The sequence below is a fragment of the Triturus cristatus genome, chromosome 1_2 (genome assembly GCF_964204655.1).
Source record: "Triturus cristatus chromosome 1_2, aTriCri1.1, whole genome shotgun sequence".
Taxonomy (NCBI): domain Eukaryota; kingdom Metazoa; phylum Chordata; class Amphibia; order Caudata; family Salamandridae; genus Triturus; species Triturus cristatus.
In genome coordinates this window covers 284,336,246-284,353,504 of record NC_140580.1, presented here as the reverse complement: position 1 = coordinate 284,353,504, position 17,259 = coordinate 284,336,246, and positions in this window count along the sequence as shown.

Below are 17,259 nucleotides of genomic sequence, written 5' to 3'. Positions count from 1 at the left end.
GATGACATCACTGATGACATCATCCATGTGATAATTAGATGCATCTTCTCAAGCCCTAATATAACCTTTGATACACCCACTCTAAATTACAGACTGCCATTCTCAAAACCATAGACACTCCATCACCAATAACTACATACCCACTCACTGATTCTTAGGTTTACACACACATCCACTCACTCACCCGTACAGTCACTCAAACTTATGGTCACTCAGTACAGGGCTATCATATGCACTCATGCACCTATATAGACACTAACACACCACTACTCATCCTTAGAGGTACTCACACACCTAGTCAGTCATGCAAATAATTAATCACACTGCCATTTACTCACCTATACAGTTATACACACACCAGCTGAATTACTCTTACAAATACTAGCACATTCTTACGCTCTTATACAATCACTGATACAAGCACACACTCATCCATACCTGTCACTCTCACAATCACACACTCTCACTTATAGCCATTTACATACTCCAACACACATATATACTGCCTTTCACATATGTAGTTACTCACACATGTACCACTGAGATATACATTCACTCACCAACACACCTATACACACACTCACCCACCCACCTATACAGTCCATCACAGATGCACTCTTGAAACCATGCACCTAGTGAATCACCCACTCACACATCTATGCACAATGTCACACACACCCTACCTACACAAATACTCAGGTACCCATACAGATACTCAGACAACCAATCAATAACCCATATAGACACTCATGTAGCTATTTGCAAACCCATGCAGCTGCTTACACGCCAACAGACAGATGGATACAGACATTCACACAGTTTAGTCACTAACCCATGCATTCAGTAAGATATGTTTAACCACTCACTTATAGAGTCAGTCACACACCTACTAAATCATCCATTCAGACACTTATACACCCACTCATTCTTCAATACGCCTTTTCCTATATATATAATACATATTTAACACTTTACAGAAACACACAGTCACAGGATGATGTCATCAGCGATGTCATCAGTGATGTCATTTGAGATGTCATCAGTGATGTCACTGACCATGTCATGAATGATGTAATATGTGACGTCATCAGCAGTGCATTGCGGGGGCGCGAGTTATAGTTAGCTGTACTAACTATAACGGGAGAATTTCTATGGTTTTGTACGAGTAAAATGTCCAACTAACTATAACTTTCCCTAAATCGTTTTTTCAGTGAATATATATATATATATATATATATATATGTATATATATATATATATATATATATATATATATTTGCCACAATGGGATCCAATCGATCCTGCGCGCTCAAATGCGGGTGCTCTGCATAGGGGTCGGATCCAGACCCAATTCATCAATTTTGCTGCCAATGATGCGGCACACAGGGATTCAGTAAGTTAAGTTGATTTATTCAGCAACACTCAACCAACGCGTTTCAGCCTCCTGGCTTTGTTCACGGTTAGTGAGCCCTCTTCTCTTTCTACATTTATACCATATATCCATTATGAGGCATTATGGGATCTGTAGTTTAACATTGAAAGTTACACAGTTAACATACCTTTTCTGAGGGACAATTAGGCAATAAAGTTATTCAATTCATAACTATTATTATTATACATTGCCGTTCATATGGTTCGCGCTAAGCAGCAAATACCTTCAAATCTCGTGTAGTACCATGAGATTCCTCAAGTGAGTATTACTATGTATTGGTAAAGTACCATACAGCTCGCGCTAAGCAGTCAATCACATTGAGACATGTTAAGTACCATAAGTCACTATTTTGATAAATATGGTTGTGTCTTGGTATAGTACCAATTTATAACGTTTTTTTAAAAAAGATTATATCATTTAGTGTAATTTGGTATAGTACCCAACGTTAGTATCTACAGCGGTTTTAACATGTCTTTCTTAGTCATATTATTGTTCGATTCCAATTAATTCTCAGTCCAAATGTACATAAAGTTCCTCGTCATTGTTCATCCCTTTGGGGGTCTTCGTTCTCAGTCGAATGATGCATTTAGATTCAATTTGGCGTAGTTTCTTTGTACGGTTTCCTCCTCGTTCATCTTGTGATATCATGTGAATTCCAAAGAAGCTCATCGCTCTCCAATTACTTCCTTGACATGATGCCATATGTTTGGCAGTAGCGTAGGGTATATCTTTGTTTTTTACTGCTCTCACATGCTCAAGGATGCGCTTCTTCAACATACAGATTGTGCTGCCGATGTACCGCATTCCACAATTACATTCAATTACATATACCACATATGTTGATGTGCATGTAATTCTTTGGTCTATTTTGAAGATTTTTCCATCAGGTTCTGTAAATGAGTTCATGTTTTTTCCGATCTTGCATGCCTTGCATGTATTACACTTCTTGAAGCCTCTTTGTTGATCTTCTAGCCAATTTGTTTGGTCACTTGCTTTAAAATGGCTCGGTACTAATGCATCTTTCAGAGATTTGGTCTTTCTGTACGATACCATTGGTCCATTTCCTAATGTTTTTCCTATATCAGGATCACCAGAGATCAGATGCCAATATTTCTTGATTTTATTTATTATTTGGCCACTCTCCTTACTGTAGGTTGTAACGAATCTCGGTATTTGGTCCTTTTCCTGATTTTTACTTCTGGGTTTGAGAATTTCTGTTCTGGATTTCGTGTCAATCCTTCTCTTGGCTTTTTGTAGGTTTCTTTCATTGTAGCCTCTTGCTCTTAGTCTATCCATTGATACTGCAATCTGATTCTCTGTATCTTTCGGTTCAGAACAGTTTCGTTTTAACCGGGTGAACTCTCCATAGGGTATACTTTTAATCAGACTGATCGGATGGAAGCTGGTGCCATGAAGAATACTGTTTGTCGCTGTTTTTTTGCGAAACAGTGTGGAATGGATTTTATTGTCTGCAATGTAGATTTTGGTATCCAGAAAGTCAATTTCTTTGCAGCTTGAGGTGCATGTGAAAGATAAACCAATGTCGTTATTTTTCAATTTTGAATAGTATTGTTCAAAACTCTGTTGAGATCCGTTCCAAATTATGAACAAGTCGTCAATGTATCGGACCCATAGTATTATGTTGTCCAATTCTGCTTGATTTTCAGAGCTCCATGCTATCACCTTCTCCCACCAGCCCATGGTGATATTGGCATAGTTCGGAGAAAATGATATGCCCATAGCTGTACCACACTCTTGTCTGTACAGCTGCTTGTTAAAAAGAAAGACATTGTTCGTTAGGCATATTTCAATCATTTGAAGTAGCATGTTGGTATGCTGAAGTTCTGAGATGTTTCTTTGGCTCAAAAAATATTTACAGGCTCTCAGTCCTACTTCATGTCTTATAGATGTATAAAGGGATACCACGTCAATTGTAATCAAAAGATATTGTTTGCACCAGTTTATACTTTCTAAAATCCGAAGGAAGTCGCCCGTATCTTGTATGTATGAGCTCATTGATTTCGCAATTGGTGCCAAAAAGGTATCTACATATTGGGACATGTTCTCATACAGTGATTCACAGGATGAAACAATCGGTCTTCCCGGTGGATTTGTGAGAGTCTTGTGAATTTTGGGCAGAAAGTATATCGTGGGTATTACCGGAAAATCGTTAGCGAGAAATTTGAATTCTTCTGCGCTCAAAAGATTTCTTTCATGACATGTTTGTAAAAACTTGTTTAATTCCATTGTCATTTTGTTGATTGGATTTGCTTTTATTTTACAATAATTTGTTGCGTCATTCAATTGGCGTAGAGCTTCTTTCTCGTACTCTTTTGTGTTCATGATGACGATGTTTCCCCCCTTGTCAGCGGGTTTGATAGTCAATTTTTTGTTGGCCACCAACTTGGTGATAGCTTCTCTTTCTTTTTTAGTTAGGTTTTCTCTTTTTGTTTTTTCATTTCTCTTTTTCGGCATTTTTTCCAGTTCCTCAATGATTGCGTCTGAGAATAAATCAAACTTGTTTCCTGGAGAAAGAGTTGGACAAAATCTAGAATTAAACAAGTTTTTACAAACATGTCATGAAAGAAATCTTTTGAGCGCAGAAGAATTCAAATTTCTCGCTAACGATTTTCCGGTAATACCCACGATATACTTTCTGCCCAAAATTCACAAGACTCTCACAAATCCACCGGGAAGACCGATTGTTTCATCCTGTGAATCACTGTATGAGAACATGTCCCAATATGTAGATACCTTTTTGGCACCAATTGCGAAATCAATGAGCTCATACATACAAGATACGGGCGACTTCCTTCGGATTTTAGAAGGTATAAACTGGTGCAAACAATATCTTTTGATTACAATTGACGTGGTATCCCTTTATACATCTATAAGACATGAAGTAGGACTGAGAGCCTGTAAATATTTTTTGAGCCAAAGAAACATCTCAGAACTTCAGCATACCAACATGCTACTTCAAATGATTGAAATATGCCTAACGAACAATGTCTTTCTTTTTAACAAGCAGCTGTACAGACAAGAGTGTGGTACAGCTATGGGCATATCATTTTCTCCGAACTATGCCAATATCACCATGGGCTGGTGGGAGAAGGTGATAGCATGGAGCTCTGAAAATCAAGCAGAATTGGACAACATAATACTATGGGTCCGATACATTGACGACTTGTTCAGAATTTGGAACGGATCTCAACAGAGTTTTGAACAATACTATTCAAAATTGAAAAATAACGACATTGGTTTATCTTTCACATGCACCTCAAGCTGCAAAGAAATTGACTTTCTGGATACCAAAATCTACATTGCAGACAATAAAATCCATTCCACACTGTTTCGCAAAAAAACAGTGACAAACAGTATTCTTCATGGCACCAGCTTCCATCCGATCAGTCTGATTAAAAGTATACCCTATGGAGAGTTCACCCGGTTAAAACGAAACTGTTCTGAACCGAAAGATACAGAGAATCAGATAGCAGTATCAATGGATAGACTAAGAGCAAGAGGCTACAATGAAAGAAACCTACAAAAAGCCAAGAGAAGGATTGACACGAAATCCAGAACAGAAATTCTCAAACCCAGAAGTAAAAATCAGGAAAAGGACCAAATACCGAGATTCGTTACAACCTACAGTAAGGAGAGTGGCCAAATAATAAATAAAATCAAGAAATATTGGCATATGATCTCTGGTGATCCTGATATAGGAAAAACATTAGGAAATGGACCAATGGTATCGTACAGAAAGACCAAATCTCTGAAAGATGCATTAGTACCGAGCCATTTTAAAGCAAGTGACCAAACAAATTGGCTAGAAGATCAACAAAGAGGCTTCAAGAAGTGTAATACATGCAAGGCATGCAAGATCGGAAAAAACATGAACTCATTTACAGAACCTGATGGAAAAATCTTCAAAATAGACCAAAGAATTACATGCACATCAACATATGTGGTATATGTAATTGAATGTAATTGTGGAATGCGGTACATCGGCAGCACAATCTGTATGTTGAAGAAGCGCATCCTTGAGCATGTGAGAGCAGTAAAAAACAAAGATATAACCTACGCTACTGCCAAACATATGGCATCATGTCAAGGAAGTAATTGGAGAGCGATGAGCTTCTTTGGAATTCACATGATATCACAAGATGAACGAGGAGGAAACCGTACAAAGAAACTACGCCAAATTGAATCTAAATGCATCATTCGACTGAGAACGAAGACCCCCAAAGGGATGAACAATGACGAGGAACTTTATGTACATTTGGCCTGAGAATTAATTGGAATCGAACAATAATATGACTAAGAAAGACATGTTAAAACCGCTGTAGATACTAACGTTGGTACTATACCAAATTACACTAAATGATATAATCTTTTTTTAAAAACCGTTATAAATTGGTACTATACCAAGACACAACCATATTTATCAAAATAGTGACTTATGGTACTTAACATGTCTCAATGTGATTGACTGCTTAGCGCGAGCTGTATGGTACTTTACCAATACATAGTAATACTCACTTGAGGAATCTCATGGTACTACACGAGATTTGAAGGTATTTGCTGCTTAGCGCGAACCATATGAACGGCAATGTATAATAATAATAGTTATGAATTGAATAACTTTATTGCCTAATTGTCCCTCAGAAAAGGTATGTTAACTGTGTAACTTTCAATGTTAAACTACAGATCCCATAATGCCTCATAATGGATATATGGTATAAATGTAGAAAGAGAAGAGGGCTCACTAACTGTGAACAAAGCCAGGAGGCTGAAACGCGTTGGTTGAGTGTTGCTGAATAAATCAACTTAACTTACTGAATCCCTGTGTGCCGCATCATTGGCAGCAAAAAAAAAAAATATATATATATATATATATATATATATATATATATATTCACTTAAAAAGCCATAGGTTTCACACATGTTATAGTTAGGTGGACATTTCACTCGTAAAAAAACAATGAAATTCCCCCGTTATAGTTAGGTCAGATAACTATAACTCCCGCGCCCGCAATCCAGTGCTCATGACATCACATATTACATCACTCATGACATGGTTAGTGGCATCACTCATGACATCACTGATTACATCATCCTTGTCATAGAGTGGCGGTCGCGCGAGTTATAGTTATCTGACCTAACTATAACGGGGGAATTTCATTGGTTTTTTACGAGTGAAATGTCCACCTAACTATAACATGTGTGAAACCTATGGTTTTTTAAGTGAATTTGCAAGGTTTTTTAAATGCTAATTCCTAACTATAACGTGTGTGAAACCTATGGTTTTTAAGTGAATTTGTACGGTTTTTTAAATGCTAAGTTATGTATTTTATTTATTTTTTTTAAGGGTTTTCACCGTGCACGCACTCCGCGATTTAAAAAAAAAAAAAAAAATGTTTTTTCACTCTTCGGGGTCCTTTAGGGACCCCCTGACAAAGGCTAGGGGGTCAGGAACTCTCTACCCTGCCCCCTTTTCACGTTCGCCACCTCTATTTTTCACTCTCGCACCCACAATAAACAAAATGGCGGCCGACACTTCCTGATTTTGACCGATTCGAACGTTGACTGACATGCAACCACCAATCAGAATTACGCTCGCGCACGTTAGGGTGCGCGCACGGTGCGCGCACGGTGCGTGGCTATAGATATTTTGTGGTTTAACTGCAATTTTCTCAGGAAATACTGAACAGATTTACTCCATACATGCAAAAGGCACATGTCTGACCTGAGGAATACCTCTCTGCCAAATTTCAAGTAATTCTGTTCAGCCGTTCGGGCTGTACCTTCGACTAAAGGTCCTATGGAAAAATGCATGGGGAAAAAGCGCTTTGGGACCCCCCTTTTTTCTCGGCCCCCGCTTGACGAATCACCCCAAGACTATCAGGGTAGGAGCTGATTGGAGCACCCCATTAGTTTTGAAAATTTCGTGAGGATTCGTCAACCGGCGCCAAAGTTATTTAAAATAGAATTTTCAGATTTCCTATGGAAACAAGGTCCAACTATAACTATCTACTGGCGACCGCCAGTAGATAATATATATATATATATTCAATGAAAAAACCATAGGTTTCACACACGTTATAGTTAGGAATTAGCATTTAAAAAACCTTAAAAATTCAATGAAAAAACCAAAGGTTTCACACACGTTATAGTTAGCTGGACATTTTACTCGTAAAAAACCATTGAAATTCCCCCGTTATAGTTAGTTAAGCTAACTATAACTCGCGCGCCCGCAATGCACTGCTGATGACGTCACATATTACATCACTCATGACATGGTCAGTGACATCACTCATGACATCACTGATGACATCTCAAATGACATCACTGAAGACATCACTGATGACATCATCCTTGTGATAGAGTGGCAGACCTCCTCTCACCCTAATATAACCTTTGATACACACATTCATAAATAAACTTTTCAAAACAATGGACATACCAATACCAGTTACAACAACCTCTTCAGTAATTCTAAGATCCACATACACATCCACTCATTCACCAACAGTCCTATACAGTCACTCATACATGTACTCACTCATCATATGTACTCATACACCTATACATCCTGTTACACAATGCCACTCATCCGTAGAGTTACTCACACACATAGTCACTCATGCTAATAAAGAATCAAACATCCATTTACTTGCATATACAGTTATACACACACCACCACACTTACTTCTACGGAAACTTGCACATACTTAGTCTTTTAAACAATCACTTATAGAAACACATACTTATTCACACAGGAACTCTTTCAATCTCTCACTCTCACATATACTCACTTATATACACCAATAGTCACATATACTAGTTAAAAACATATGTAGTTACTCATAAAGACACTGTAGAGACAGTCATTCACTCACTAACACACCCATACACACACTCATCCACCCATGCAGTCCTGCACACATACTATCTTCAACACATACAAACAGTGAGTCACTCATTCATGCACCTATGCACTACGTCATACCCCCCACCGAACCATACAGACACTCAGACTCTCATACTGATACTCAAAAAACCAACTAATAACCTATATAGACACTCAAGTAGCTACTCACCAACCCATGCAGCCACTTATACACAAAGTGAGAGACTGATACAGATATTTACATATTTAAACATTACTCACTAAGCCATGTATTCACTAAGATACACTTAATCAGTCAGTTACACAATCAATTTTTCAAAAACAAATCATCCATTTAGACACTTATATACCCATTTATTCTTCCATCGACCTTGAGATATACATATATAAAACATATTTAATTTTCAGAAAAACACACATTCACGGGATGATGTCATCAGTGATGTCATCAGTGATGTCATTTGAGATGTCATCAGTGATGTCATCAGTGATGTCATCAGTGATGTCACTGACCATGTCATGAGTGATGTAATATGTGACGTCATCAGCAGTGCATTGCGGGCGCGCGAGTTATAGTTAGCTTAACTAACTATAACGGGGGAATTTCAATGGTTTTTTACGAGTAAAATGTCCAGCTAACTATAACGTGTGTGAAACCTTTGGTTTTTTCATTGAATTTCTAAGGTTTTTTAAATGCTAATTCCTAACTATAACGTGTGTGAAACCTATGGTTTTTTCATTGAATTAGCAAGGTTTTTTAAATGCTAATTCCTAACTATAACGTGTGTGAAACCCATGGTTTTTTCAGTGAATTTGCAAGGTTTTTTAAATGCTATTTTTTTTTTTTTCTTCTATTTTTTTAAACATATTTTTAATTTAATGTTCTAACCTTTTATAAAGACTATGGATACATTTTTAAAATTCTTTAATATGTTTTTTAAAATATATTTCATAAAATAAACATGTTATAATTTTTTGCAGTACATTTTTTCCTTTTTTTTTAGTACGCGTACCGTAAGCTTACGGTAAGCGTACGGTTTACGCAACGCCCGTAATTTATCTACGCTGTTTGCGTATAGTTATGCAATTTGCGTAGCCGCGCGTACTCCGCGTGGGACGCGTACGCGTGTACGCTACACGCGCACGTTACGCGGAAGTGTCGGGTAGTGACTGTTATGCGCATGCGCGCAAGCGCGTGTCTTTTTTACGCGCATGCGCACTTTTGCCGTAAGCGTACCGTAAGCGTACAGTAAGCGTACGGTAGGTCATGTGATCATGAAACACAACTTTTGATTGGTTGAAACTACTTTCAGTTCTAGAACTCTCCTACACCACACCCATTCCCCTCATTTCTGCTTGTGATCCCTTAGGAGAAGGAGCTGGGTTGTCTTTGTGATACGATGGCAGAACAGCAGAGCTCTTCTGAGAGTGAGGCTAGCACTAGCAGCACTACCTTGAGGCAGAGAGCGAGGAAACAAAAGACCTCTTATGTATGGGATTATTTTACTTTTCCTGAAGGCCAGCTAAAGGTAAATGCACCCTTAGTGACTTGCAAGCTGTGTCAGCGTGTACTTTCAAGAGGTAATCCTGACAGGAAGTATTCCTTTGGGAATCATACCATGATGAGGCACCTCAAGGATGTACACAAAAGGACACATGCTCGACTTTTTGGAGGTAACCCTTCAGAAAGTCAACCAAGCACATCCACAGCAGCTCAGCCTGGACCATCATCTGCAGGGCTGACTCCTTCTTCTGCAGGTCAGGTGAGCCCTTCATCTGTGGGGGGAGCATCTCCTTTTGCTGGCCCTCTGGAAATTAACCCTCGATTTCTGAGGGTTGATATTCGATGTGCCTCTTGTCATGATCTAATTTGTCATAGGGAGACCAGTGTTTCCCTAGTGAACCTCAAAATAGATCAGCACACTTGTCACAGAGACTAATTTTCCCATTCTTTCTTTCCTCTCTCCCTGCATGAACACAACGGCTCTTTTAAGAGCCAACCTTATCTTTCATCTTTTTTTTATAGATGTTTTTAAAAACTTTTTTTTTTTTTTTTACCGTACGCGTACGGTGCGCGTAATTTTTTTTTTTTTTTTTTTAAAAAACACTAAAAATCAATAATCACATTACAAGGACTTTGAAACACTACAATTATTATTATTGACTTACCATACCCACTCAAAAAAATATTTATTCATATGTTTTTTTTAAAAACAATTGCTTTAAAAATGGTTCTAGTTTTCGAAAATTTTCTATATCAATCTGAAAAAAAAGAAAAAAGTATTAATATTTTTTAAACATTTTAAAATACAGTACACGTATTTACATATTTACCAAAAAATATTTTTGCCTTATTTTTGCTGTTTTCAGAATATATTGCATTTCACTTTAAATTGTGAAAGCAATTGCATTCATCATTTAACAGCGGGCAAAAAAAAAATAACAATCTCAAAGATTGTATTAAAAAAGCCCAGAATCTCGTCTCACTTAAACTTAACATTACAGAAATGCATAATATTCTAAAAAAATATCATCAAAAAACAATACTTATTTCTTTAAAATACCGTCTGATATTTTTGTTTCAGAAGTATAATCACAATATTATATCTCAAATAACTCCACAATACATCTGATTCCATTTCCTTTAGGCCAAATAGTAATTTTAAAATTTTTTTGGGATTACATTTCCAATGGTAATCCAATAAAATTCTAAAGTTTAATTTGTCCAGATCTCACCGATTCTCTGTAACATTTTGGTTCACGAAATAGTTTTTAATAATTTATTAAGTCCACAATAGAATTGGTTACTTTTCCGCATGGCCAAATAGTAATTTTTAAAATCTTTTTTGAAAAAATTTCCAATGGCACTCCAATAACATTCCAAAATTTAAATTGTGCAGATGTTACCGATTATCTCTAAATTATTGGTTTTTGAAAGTTTCATTAAAAATTTAAAAAGTCCACATTACAATTGGTTATCTTTCCATTAGGCCAAATGATAATTTAAAAAATCTTTTTTTTAGAAAATTCCAATGGTAATCCAGTAAAATGGTAAAATTATTTTGTCCAGATCTTGCCAAGTCTCTCTAAAATTTAGGTTTCAGGAAGATTAGATAGGAATTTGCTAAATCAAAAGGCAAACGTTGTTTGAAAATCAATTGGGAATCATTACACAGTGTCCAGCCTTTTTCATATTTAAGATAAACTGTGTAATGTCCAGAAGTAACAGTAGGTCCATCATGGAAAATTATTGCAACAGTTACAAAAGTTTTTCCTGAAATTGATAATTGCTGTCCTGTAAACTTCTTTATTAAAGTATCCAATTTTGAACCATCAGCTCTACATCGTTGCATCATTAAAATTACATACTGTCCGTATTCCTTTAAAATTAATGTTGAAAACATGTCAGATTTACACTCACCGCATTTCATGCTATGATTAGCATCTTTAACTAATTTTGCAAAAGTGACTGTTTTACTCTCTGGCAATGTCAAATAAATAAACCTTTCATTATCAACATTAGAGCCACATATATTATAACAGTTTTCACAACTATGTTCCCATTTATAAGAGAGACCAAATAAAATATCAATTGCAACTTCTTCTACTTCCAGTACTTGAAGAAAATACATCAAAAATTTGTGTGCATCTTGCTGTTCATTTTGAGAAAACTGTGTTCGTCCTGAACATATATCTAAAAGTTTTCTAATTTCAGTAGCACTTTCTATTTGAGTTTTATCTTTACTCAGCTTTTGAAAAAGGAGACTCAGCTCAGAACAGAATCTTTTTCCCTGATTTACTATTATCTGCTCTTGCAAACTTTCCAGATAAAATGCAACATTCAGCACTACATTTGCGTAGCAGTTGACACCAGAGCTTCAAAATGACATCCTACAACCTGTTCTTCATTTTCCTTTTTCTTTTTGCTTGCAATTACATCACTCCTCTTTTTTTTCCTCTTCTCTACATCTTCATTACAGATATTCTCATTTTTTCTTTTACGAGAAACTACACGTTTCTCCAACACAGGATACTGACCTAAATGAGGAGCATAGCTTCTTCTTAATCTATTATACTCCTTTACACAGTTTGTATCAGCACTAACTTTTGAATCATCAAAGTCTATCATGAATAAACCTGATAATGTTTTCACTCGTGACAAAGCAACATATGCCATACCTTCTTTGAACACAGTTGAACCAATGTTCACAAATGCACAATCTACAGTCAATCCTTGAGACTTGTGAATAGTTACAGCATATGCTAGAGAAAACGGAAACTGCTTCCTACGTACATATAAGTCTTTCACAAGCATGAAACGAACTGTACAACGACAAATATCTTTAACTTCTTCTATCTGATCAAATTTTATTTTTAAACATTCAATTCCATCTTTTTTCTGATAATTAATAAAACCCACAACTCTTCCCATAGCTCCATTAACTAAACCTTTTTCAACATCCAAATTTCTTCTTAAAAATACTCTACAGTTCATGCAAACATATAGATTTTTTTCTAATCCAGCTGTTTTGGAGATGTTCTTCTCTAGTGAATCCAATTTATTTTTCAGTTTACCTGTTACTGTGACAGTAATTCTTCCATCCTCAATTTTGTCCACTGCTTCCAATTTCCTGATCTCTTCTTTTTCCAATTTCAAAAGCTCCTCATTAAATATTGAGCATTCACGTAGAGTTGGCAATAAGCAGATGACACTTTTGTTTTCTGCAATGTTCTTGTATATTTTCTCTGCAACTATTTCTTCCTTTGGAAATAAATTATGTAGCAGCCGACTCTGTAATGCTTTTTTGCCAACTTCTGTGAGTAGTCCAATTCTGATATCTTTCAGAATACTTCCATATTCTTCATCGCTTGCTTGCCTCATATTAGTAGTAAGTTCCTTGTACTCAAAGAAGGACCAAATATTTGTATTTCCGATGCTTCCCAATGACTTCTTCGTGTCTTCATGTGTGACAGTATTAAACACTGGTTGTCCTTTAACTGGAGTAAGTTGCAAAAGATCTCCAAAAACTATGACGTGTTTTCCACCAATTAACATGTCATAGTCTGTCTTCAAAATTTGCTGCATTCTTAAATGCACAAAGGCAAGCATTAAGTTTGATACCATGCTCACCTCATCAATAATGAGAACTTGCATCTTCTTCAATACTCTTGAAACTTCCAAGGAAGCTTCTCCGGTTAGCTTGTTGTATTGGATTTTGTTCTCATGCTCCACTGGTAACATTAGCAAACAATGTAAAGTGATTCCTTTTATGTTATATGCTGCTAACCCAGTTGGAGCAGTAACCACACAAGACAAAGTAGAATCTGTTTTTTGCTGTAGGTAGCTTCTGATGACTTTTATAAGGAAACTTTTTCCAGTTCCAGCTTGTCCGCTTACATACATCCTGATTGGATGAAATGATGTGCATGAGCACTCTTTTTTTTCATGTAGAAATCCGTGATCAATTTTGTTTCTGATCTCTTCATAAATTTGTTGTTGCTCTTGATTCAGTTGTCTTTCCAAATTTTCTAAGTCTATAAATTCTTCTTGAGCTTGATTCATAGCCGTTTCCACTTCATTCATGGCTATTGATGCTTCATTTTCAACGATTGGTTGTCCTAGGGGATCTTGACTGAGTGTTCCTGAACTTTGGCTGTCCTGAGAACTGTCTCTAGCTATTTCTGCTGCAATTGTAGTTTCCTGTTCAATTTCTTCATTTAACATTTGCAGATAACTTGAGAATGTACTGCATTGTATGCTGTCTTTGCAAGCATTAAAAGAATCTTCATAGCTTTGAAATTCTCCCAGTAGTTCATCCTCTGTACGCCATGGTTTAAACAACTGTAAAAGAGTCAAGTAGTAAAATTCCTTCTTGTCAGTAGTGTCGCAACTCAGCTTCCTGTGATTTATCAAACTTCCTTTTGTTTGCTTCACCAAACATCCTTCCTCACCAACGACTTTATATTTTCCATTGTTGATGTCTTCTGCGGCTTTCCGTGAATAAATGTAGTTCTGCAGCACTTCATAGAGACACATGTTCTCCAGATGTTGACTTCTCTTGGGATAATATGTGTCCAACATGTTTGATTTCAAAATATCTGTACTTTCTGGGTCATTCTCGGCCAAATATTCAATTTCTCCAACAGATTTCAGTACCCGATTTCTCATTGCTGCAAGGCCTAAACTTGCCCAAATTATTCTTCTTGACTTCGAGTAGAGACTTGCAGAAGATAACCTATCTGAACATTCGTAGGATCCAATTTCTCGATGCGATAACATCTTCAAACTGAAACTGTACAGCTTCTTACTGACAGTCTTCTCGTGAGAAATCTCTTCCCACATTTCCTTCAATTCTGTTTTTTCTGATTTCGTAATGTAAGACGTTACATATCGAGCAACAGCAATGGAATTGTCAGCTACATACTGTATATCCATGTTAGCGTTCCACATGGATAAAATGACTGGGTTGTAGTCATTTATATTTTTTGATTCTTCTTTTCTTTTTAGGTTGTAGGTATTCTTAGGTGATTTTCTTGTGATAGTATGTCTCACAGCTGACATAAAACTGTTGACTCTTCCATTTGAAAGAACAGGTCTAGGAAATCCAAATCGACATTTAGTGTAGTATTTATCTTTGCTCTTGTATTTCCGTCGACAGTATTTTCCACACCGATGACTTTGGAAACGTAAAACTTGCTCCTTTAACTTTTTCTCTTCTGTGCTTTTTGGTATAGCACATGTTGCATATTCTTCAATGAAAGATAACACTGCTTCATCAGTATCTGTTCCAAACTTTGGGGCATCCTTGATCCACAACAGCATATGAATATGAGGAGCACCTCTTGCCTGGTACTCTTTTCTCCAAAAGAAATCTACTACTTCTCCAAGAGGTGGATTTTTTTTATTGCAGATGAAGGACATCATAGCCTCAAATCTATGATTGAAATATCTGCAAACATTAACCGGATCCAATGAGCACAGTTCTCCTGCTGTCTTGAATTCGATGTTTTTAATGTTTGAATTTGCCTCTCGTAGAAAATCCAGTAAATCATCCCAAGCGTACTCCGCACAGCTTAGGGTAACGAACCATGTTGGTGTTCCTAAATTCCGTAACATGCATTTTAATTCACCATGGCGTCGGTACCAATATTCATTTGTCCCACGCTGACAAGCCATCAGATTGATCAGTTGTGTTTCCAAATGATCATCTCGGTGCTGCACTTTCTCCATAAAATCCTTAGCAGACACATTTTGTAAATGTACTCCACTTTTTAAAATGTGATTTACTGCATAAGACAGTGCAGACAAGTCGCTTTCAAATAAAAGATGGAACAAATAAGGAATACTTTGTCGAAATCTGGGATCTTCAGCATATAGTCTTGTAGTCCGATACTCAGAAGCTGGAATCTGTTCTGGACGTTCATCGTATCGTCCTCCTTTTCCTTTAGGAAACAGCTGGGGAAAACATCGAGCTTCCAAGCTCTCCTCCCATACACTCACGGGAGTTCCTTTTGCTTTCTTCATCTGAAAGAGATCAATATTATCTCCCATAACTTCTTTTGAATGAAGAGGATGTATGCTAAAATGTTCATAAATTTCTTCTTCCTTTGACTTGTCCACTTTTTCAATTTGTCCAGTTGGTGTTTCTGTGTCTTCTTGTAAATCTTCTTCTTCTTCTTCTTCTTCTTCTATATAAATTGATTCATACCATTTGTTATTCCTTTTCAAATACAAATTTGCTCTTTGTACTTTCCGCACATCTACCAGCTCCTGCCAAATCTTCTTATTCTTTGTAGGTACACCATTAACCAGAATAACTAATGGTTCAGTTTCCAAAGTATCCGCATCAATAGTTTCCATATTTTTTTTAAAATCCAAGGGCAAATACACCACTCTTCCTTTTAAACCTCTCAGTAAATCAGAAGGAGGTAATTTACCAGTTTTGGGCTCCATACGTACTATGGTCTGGAACGGATGAACACATTGAATGAGTATAGACTCATATGTATTTAATTCAGAAAGTTCAGCAGGAATAGCATCCAATTCTAAATTATTATGTACAGCTCTGGTCGGCATTCTATTTTCCTCTAACTTGTTGTAACAGTATTCACCCAAATCAAAACAATTTTCAAGAAATATATATGTGGCAAAATCCTTCCACTTATAATTATCTTCATTTTCACTCTTTCTGTAGAGATCAACATTCCTAGTTTGTTTTCTATAATGAGTTCTGCGGCAACAAATACAAGTAAAATTTGGTCTTTCATTAGAGACTATTGCAAATTTTGTTATGTGATCATTAAATGTGTTACTTACAGAGGGTTCTACATTCTCTTCCACTTCTTCCTCATTTACTGTGTCCTTCTCTGCACTGTTTTGTTCAGGACCAAAGTAACAAAACTGAATTTCATCAACAACCTTCTCTACATCTGATACCGTTCCTCGGAACAGAGCCCTATTCAATTCATTTAACTTTATTGCTGGACTTTTGGCAAAATACAACCGTCTCACAAACTTTCTCATTTCAGTATGATGAACAGCCAGCATCCTAAAATGATGGAAAACACTATTGCACACTTTTCTAGATAGACAAGCCAGAGAATGACCCTGCAAACCAGTATTCTCTCTCACTCTGCATGGATCCAGACTTTGAAGCACCTTAATCTTCTGTTTTATACTTTTTTGCCTATATTCTCTTAGAAACTCTCGAAATTTGTCAATAGATTCCTGACGCACAGTGCAAATACTACTACAATTCCAAGTGTACACTGGGGCTTTAGGACGTCTCCCCATAGCCTCATCTGCCATTACTTGTACCTCATCTCTTGGAACCATTATCTCCTTCTCCATTATGCAACCATTTTTTACTTCGTAAGAACGACCTCTGGTGTCAACTGCATGCAGCAAACTATTACTTTG